We start from the raw sequence: 8,520 nt of genomic DNA on the forward strand, positions 1-8,520 counted from the left end.
GATAGTGTGCGGCAGTTGTGACAACAGAGTGACAGCAACCGAGTGAGAGCCTGGCCAAGGTAGATGCAGATTTCAGCCAGTCCCCAGAAGCCAAAGCGTATTTTACAATTGGAAACATCCTCATACCTGAGGACAATATCTGCTGCAGTGTCTAAGGGCTGGCTGATGGCCCAAGGCCGTGGCCTCCTTGAACCCTTGGTAAAGAAACAGAGAAACATATTTCTCTCCATCTTGCTCTCCCTCCACTCTCCTCCTTCATTCTATTTTTCACTCCCTTTCTTTCTGTCTTTTACACACCTGTTCACATAAAAACTGAAAATGTGAGCACCAGATGGTGATTAAAACAGTACTCTGTGTGGTGTACTGACACATTTGCCTCTGTCCTTCTTTCCTTCAACACCTCTATTTCTTTTCTCCTTCCCACTTGTAACTTAACTGAGAGAGTCCTTATAGGACACCTGGTTCAAATCTTTCAATTAACCCAAAGAAAAAGCTGTGGTCCAGAAAGGTTAAAAGGTTTGTCCAATACTGCATGTATTGAGCTTCAGTTGGCTGGAAGATTTTTGGATAAAGGGTCAACAACAGATTATCTTTCCTCAGGGGAAGAGTAAATTCTTAGAACCCATATAATGGCAGAATTATTTCTACCACATAGAATCCCAAAAGTAGTGGTCAGAGAACTGATTTCAATAACCCCAAAAAGCCTTATGGTATTACACATGTTCCTTCTTTCTGAAAACACCAGCCATTTTAGAAATAAAGCTGAATATGCTTTCAAAAACACTCTTAATGTTCACTAGGAAAAAAAAACCAAAAATATACACAAAATAATAGCCATGTCCCTACATTCAGACTTACTAAATTTGATTTTTATTACATCACTATTTTAGACCAATAGCATTTAATATTATCTTTAAAAATTGTATGTACTTAGTCATTGAGAGAGAAATAATAAAAAGAGAGTTTTTAGTGGTGAGAAAATAGGAAGTCAACATCCTATACATCTTCCCCAGCTATGCCTCTGCTACTGCACAATCTTTTTAGCCAGGGTTTTTTGCCTCAGGTCAGCTAAAAGCAAAATAAATAATGTTCTTGTCTTCACTCTGACTCATTAGACTGGAACAACAAACGTGGATCAAAGTGAGCAGAGAGAGAGAGTGGGGGCAGGAACTGAGAGGGTGGAGTGGCATTTTATCATCTATTAGTAACGAGGAGCTCTAGCTCCACCCAGTACCAGCAAGTGGGCAAAGGGGTTTCAGAGTCTCCAGCTGCAGTTTTCCAGGTCACCTACACATCTGCTGTTCCCTTGCCCTGGATCACTGAGTCAGTCGCGTTGCCTCTTGGCCCAGTTACCCAGCTAGCATGATGCACCTTTCTGTTTCTCGGTATCTTGAGGAGTCCTGAGTGGATGCCTGGAAATGGCAGGTGAAAGTAATGACTAATGAAGACGTTTCCTCACAGTAAATGTTTAAATGAGGAAATGTTTAGGCTTCCTTTCTTGCTCTTCACTGAAAGTCTTTCTTCTTTGATAGTCCTGCCTTTCCTTTTGTGTTTTTTGTCCCTCACCTCTGTGTGTGTTTCTCTCTCTTGCTGTCTGTTTCCCTCTCCCTGTCATCGTGTCTGAGCCTGTTTCCCCTTTATCTATTAACTAGGAAATACTGCTCAGGCACACGTACACCCGCCTCTGCCACGGGGCTGCTCCTGGGCAGGGAGGAGTTAGCGGGTGTTGAAAGTTCTGCCCTTTGACCTGTGACGGTGAAGAAGAAGGTAGCCAGGTGGCAGGACTTTTGCACCTCTGCACAGGGTCCAGGGCCTCCAGTTAGCCTCCGGATTGCCAGCAGCTTCTTGGCAAGCCCCTGATTTAGAGGATGAAGGAAGAGATCGTGTCCACGGTACATCCTACTCCCTTGAAACACAACAGTTGCCTTCCAGAAGGGAGCAGCCGCCAGCTGAATCCACGTTGACCTCATGGCTCATACCTGCAGGCCTTCATACACGCAGTAGACTCTTGGAGCCAGATTCAAATTTGAGGACGTCTGTGTGACAGGAAAGAATATGACTGGAGGTATCTGCCTGCTGCCTCAACAGAGCAAGGATCCCGGGTTCCCTAGTTTGCCTTTCAATCTGTAGGGGTCACTCTTTCTCAAGTACAAATCAGTGGAGGGTCAGCCCAACACAGGATGAGAATGAGGGTGAGGTTTAGGTTGAGGGACCTTTGTTCTCTACTGGGAGGACCAACCTATTTGGTACTTCTCGCGGGTCAGGCACCCTTTGGGCTACTCAGCTGGAAGCTGTTGCTCTTAACTGCCATCTAGTGGCTAACTATGAATATTGCAGCCACAAAACCCGCTACACCCAGCTGGAGAATGGCCTCTCCCTGCCCCTGGTGGTTTTGATTGGCTTTCCTTCCCCGTCCTCCATCTCAGCCAGGTTGGGGCCTGGTGTTATGTGCCTGAGTTGCCACAGTACAGAGATCCAGAACAACTCTGAGATGAGGAGTCGTTCAACGGCAGGTGAGACCTGTCTAAAGAGGAAGTTCACAGCGACTGGATGACTGGAAGGCTTCTTGCTGGCTCTGCAGCAGTCGCTAAGCCAGTCCTGCCTCCCCCCTCATTCCCTCCCACCTCCACCTAGTGCACATCACGGTTGCCAGTTACCTCCTTGCCTGTCCAAGGTGTTAGAGGGACCAAGAGATGACTCCTAAGCAAAGCTTGGCCTGTGACACTCCGGTGTTGGAAACCTGGAATGTGTCCTCTCTGCTCTTGGCTGTTGGGCCCCGTGTGCATTAGCTGGACTCAGCCGTGTCCTTGTTTTCCTTTCATGTATGCTCATAATTCCTTGATGTTCTTCAAGCATTTCCTGTACACTCAGTCTCCACCTCTTTGCTGATCATCTTCTCTTCTCTTTCCAGTTCTTCCTCCACCCTGGCTCTTCCCTCCGCTTGAAAACAGTATCTTCTAGAGCCATTGCAGATACCACTTCCTCCTGAACCATTCCCTCACTCCCCCTCTGCTTGCCCAACCTGGGGGTGACCTTTGCTCCCACCTTCTCTCACAAGTGCTGTGGCCTGTCTCTGAGACGCATTCTGAGTCCCCTCATGTCTGCTCATTCGTGTGCGTGGCTGCGGCTGACTGATTCATCTCTGATGTATTAAAGCAAATGCAAAGGCCTCTGTAAACATTTATCGATGGACACCAGGGCTCCTAATAGTTGTGGCTCACATTCCCTGAGCTCTTGCTCTGGGTGGGGCCCCGTGTCAAGTGCTTTAGGACACTGCTTCAGGCACTGCCTGTGACAGCCCTGTGAGGGATACATAGTTTTTCAGGTGAAAAATCTGCTTATCTCACCGTATCTTTTCTTTCTCCAGCTCAGGGAGGTCCTGACTACCCAAGCGCTGTAGCCTCTGTGCTTGGTCCACAGTGACTCACTGAGTGTCACTCAGCAGCCGGTCATGGTGGAGGGGAAATGAGGAGTTTTTAATGTAAAATTCCACAGATGTGGGGAGCTGTGGGTGGGAGGCACAAGCAGGCCTCTGGGGGAGGCATTAGAGACTCCAGATTGGTTCCAGTCATACGCTGACAGGCAGTCTCTGAAAGTCTTGGGGTAGATTCCTCCATACTAACTTTTAGTTTCCTGTTTTGTTGATTCTAACCTTATGCCTGTATTCTTAGTTCTAGTGAACTGGGACCCTAAGGCACTTGAAACAGAGTGAGGGGGGTGGTGCCCCCATTCATTTTGTTTAATAAATATTTATTGAACACTGATCGTGTACCAAGCACAGGAACGTACTAAGAAGATGGGACGTCTATTCGTATTCTATGTCATTCTAGAATGAATTTTCATTTCCATTAAAAAATTTTTGAGTACCTTAGATAAAACATCTGGAACTTGAAACAAACTTGGCAAATTCATATTCTTCTTGGATAAAGTCAGAAAAGTCGCAGAGGAATGAGGAGATCTAAGTAATCAAAACGAGAAAGTTAGAACCACAGTCCCCAGTTTGAAGAGCCAGGCCCTTGGTTGTTTCTGAGCAAATACAAGGGACACCGTGGAGAGCTGCCTGCCACTCCACTTCTGGAGGACCCAGGCCATTGAGTGGCTCCCAAAAGAAGGCTTCGCGCTCCTATGTCACTTTGACTTTTCTGTCTCTTTTGTTTTACACTAACCAATGCCAGTTTTGGATTGCTAGACAGTACACCAAGAAGTCAGGATAAAGATTGTTCCCAACAGCAGATGCGTAATGAGTGAAATGAATCCCATGTTTCCTCTTTGAAAGGGTCTGCACTGAAGTTTTTGATGTTTAACCAGTGCCTGTCCCCTTTCATACCTGGCCTGACTTCTTGGAGTTTGTGTCCTTGCACACTGAGGCAACCCACCTGCTTCCTCCCACAGTGTCTTCTCCCTCCACCCACTCCTTTCCTTTGGAACATTTTGTCTTTCTCGTTAGCAGGTGAAGCAGTGATGCTGCAAGGACTCCAGTTCTTTTTACAGAGTGATCTGCCTGCGCTCTGTCTCACTTGGCATTGTGGTTCATTTCATTATAGTGTAAAGGGCCAAGGCCTGCAGGGGCCTGATAATCTTAAACTGTTTGTGTGTGTGGCATCATTCATACCCCTGGCATCCAAGAAATGGAAACTCAGAATGCTGGCAATTTTGCCAAGAACACATCTCCTCTCTAATGAGGAAAGATTTCATTGTCCATTATTCATTGAAAACAAAGGCATATGAAAGGAGTTCAATGTTCAGGAGGCATTTCTTGTTTCATTTCTTCTCACATTTCCCTGGGCCCTATGAGACTGGGGAGGTGGGTCTGACATGAGTTCCCTCAGGAACTTCTCTTTGTTATAGGAATAGGCTGCCTTGGACTTGACCAGGAGACACCAGGAGGCCAGTTTTGAACTCCTTCAGCACACAATAATCTTACATAAACAGGACCTTAGTGTGACATGAAGGGCTTTGGAGACTAATGATGAGTGTGGCTCTGAAATTGTCAGACAACCTGAGAGAATCCTTGAAGGAAGTAGGTCAGTACAGGCATTTCTCCTTACAGCCCAGCCTCGCCTCCTCCAACCCCGCGGGTGTGTTTCCAGTGCTCTCAGTTGGAATTACTCTGAGCATATTTGGCTAAATGTTCCTTTATCTTTTTCAGACTGTTCTGCATTTGCTTAAGGGTGTGTAATACGTAAGGCACATTGAGAACTTTCTCCCAAAGTCTCAGAAAGGGGCTTTGCCAAAAATAAACACTGTGGAACCCAGAGCTTTGGGCCACATGAGGAGCTTCTAATGCTTAAGATCTGTTGGTATTCAAACAAACCATCCTTTCAAAAGACTTTACATTCTTTTCTTGTCCTCCTGAGAGCTCAGGGCACCTCAAAGATGTTGTTTGTCATCTTAGAATTCTTGTGAGATAGGCGAACTCTATTTTTCCAAACAAGAATTGAGATGGCTACCCCAATCCTCCCAGAATAGCAATGAGTAGAGCTTTACTGCCTGCCTAAGGTGATTTTTCTTTGCACCTAGCTTAGGTTTGGCTGGCTGGAGGAATAACTACCCTTTCCAGCTGGCTGTCAACAGACTGTCTGCTCTGACCCTCCAGGGCCTGGCTGTGAAAGTGAACAGGGGCTGCAGATGCTCAGTTGTATTCTGAGCCTACTGTTCTCCCTGATCTACGCCCTTTGCCAAAGGCTTGTATAATTAGAGACCAAGGGAGCTGAGGGCAAGAGAGCCATGCAAAGGATGCTTTGCTCTTGGCTTCTAGGGCAGATCTAATGGGCATGAGGGTACGGTGGGATGGTACCCTATTAGATCAAACACTAGCAATTTCACATAAAACATCCAGATTTCTAGTACTGTTAGAAAACCCACTGGATTTGGCTTCTGAACTCACACGGCTGCAGATAACACTGCTGGGGTGAGGGTGGACTGAAATGGAGAGGTGATTTCCCATTCGCCACAGTCCTATTTGGCCAGCTGTACTCATTATGCCCCTCATCTGACTGTCATAGGCCTGTGAGTTTGTGTTCCATCCTCAATTAAATTATGCTAGACTGTCCTTACTCATGCTGATCTGCGCAGTGTTAACAACTGTTGTTAAGCACTCTATCACTTAGTGCTTTTGTCTCCTAAATAGGAATTTATTTGAGTTTATTGAACCTCTGATTGTCTGCTTTAGATATATTCAAAATTATGTAAAAATAACACAACTGAATGAGCACTTGAAAGCACTTGTGCATTTTGTTCTGAAAATACATAAAATTGTCTACCTGTTTACTGAGAATGTGATTTTTTTTAATGTGTAGTAGACAAAGCAAAGTGTTACTAAAGTGGGGATGTGGAGAGAGTGATGGGAAGTCACTTATGAAGTCACTTATCCATGGGCAGGAGGATACATGGTAGTTGCCAGCAGGAGGAGAAACTCTTTTCAGGGAGTCTGGCTTTTATGAGCTGTCTCACATGCCAAGGAGTCAATCATTTTTAGTCTGTGATGTGCCTTTCCAGTGGCCTCCATGCCTGCCCTTTCTCTGCCCTCCTTCTGGTTTCTCCCATTCACCCCAACGTTACTTCACACCCACCCTTCCGTCCATGTCCCCTTCCCAGAGTGGGGTTTATCACTACACTTAGGAACCATTTCATCAAAAGTGGAGGAGGAACAAGGTAACCCAATTATTTCAAGGGACAGCTGAAATGCTCCCTAGACATGTAATTCCTGCAACTTTGAAAAACGGATGTATGTGTCATACAGCAGTGTGTCTAGAAGTAGAAGGACTAATAGGATTGTAGGAGAGTGCCTCAAAATTACATACAGGGTTACTATTCTCTAAAGACGGGAATTTATTGTTCTAGACTTGATGGTAAAAATGTGAAAATTTCAGACTAAAGCAGTGGAGAAAAGGTGGGGTGAGGAAGAGGATGGAAGTGTTTTGAGAAGCAGTGTCTAGAGGTAAAATTCTCTCACATCGTTTAGTGGCAGTGGTAGAGAGGGAAGTAATTTGAGATGTCATCTCCCCTGGCCACTCTCTCCACATGCCCACTTTAGTAACACACACCTTTGCTTTGTCTACACATGAAAAAAAAATCACATTCTCAATAAACAGGTAGACAGTTTTATGTATTTTCAGAACAAAATGCACAAGTGCTTTCAAGTGCTCATTATTCAGTTGTGTTATTTTTACATAATTTTGAATATATCTAAAGCAGACAATTAGAGTTTCAAGAAACTCAAAGTCTTAAGGAACAAAAGCACTAAGAGATAGAGTACTTATTAAGAGTAAGGCCTATATTCAGTGATAATTTTCATCTGAGAAACCCAGAATATTTCTACTTTTAAAGCACTTGACTTGGGTTTCCCAATGGATCAAATGTGCCCTCTGATAACTGTCCCCATCCCGTAAGACGAAATCATCTTCTGTAGACGTTTCATAAAACTTTTGCCTTCAGTGGCTGAGAGGTTACCTTCTGGGGAGGCTGAGCACTAATGGCTTGTTTACAAGGCTGGCCTCACTAAGCCAAGGAATCTTGTCAAATTTTTGAACAGAAGCCTAGAGGGAAATAGAGATCATGTTTACAGAATGTATCACTCTTGAGCATTGCTCTCATTATGATGGCCAAAGTCAGCTAACAGGAACCATATAGTAAACACTTTACAAAACATTTTTATATTTTATATTTAACTCTTTAGCCATCCCATAAAGCAACCAAGTGCAAATAGTGTCATCTCCATTTTACTGATGAAGAAATCAAAGGTCAGATAGTGTGATTTGACCTCAGTCATGGAGCTAGTAAATGGGTCATGTTTTCTAACTTTCGTTTCCAGTGTAACCTGTGTTTTACTACATCCCTTTGTTTCTTTATTACCTCCATCTGTTCATACATCCTTTAATATTTCCATGAACTCACTTGAATTAGCAGTCTTCTCCTCACCCCTCTTAGGAGGTAAAGAGGAGAAAAACCAAGCTTCGAAGCTATAGACAACTGGATATTGATCTCTGTTCATCTACTTCCCAGGTGCCTGTCTTTGGACAAATACAATTTATCTAAGCCTTAGATTTGTCCTCTTTGAGAGGGGAGATGATATAATCAGTGTAAAGATCAATGCACAAAAAAGAGAGTTTCATGAGAGCAGCAGTTTTTGTGTTTAGTTCAGGGCTGCATCGTGAGCATCACAAACAGGGCTTGCTACCTGCACGCATTCAGCCAGTATCTGTGGAATGAAGGCATGCAGGGAAGTCCCTAGCTGAGGGCCTGACTTAATAAAAGGAGCGCAACGGAAGTGGCCATTATCTCTCACCTACTGGCCCAGCCTCTTTTCCTGTCCCTCTCCTGCTTTACCCAGCCCTTCAGATGGCACATCCCGTTTTGCTGTAGGGGATTGTTGGGGATTTGCTTTCCTAAGTTTAGAGCGTTCGGGTTTAGGCCTATCTTCAGGAGGGGAGCCTGGCGGTCTCTGAGCAGCCAGGAGAGGGCAGCAGCCTCGGCGCGGTGGCTCAAGCTGGGGAAGGGCACCCTCGCGGAGGAGATAGC

Source organism: Callithrix jacchus, chromosome 18 (genome assembly GCF_049354715.1).
Source record: "Callithrix jacchus isolate 240 chromosome 18, calJac240_pri, whole genome shotgun sequence".
Lineage (NCBI taxonomy): Eukaryota > Metazoa > Chordata > Mammalia > Primates > Cebidae > Callithrix > Callithrix jacchus.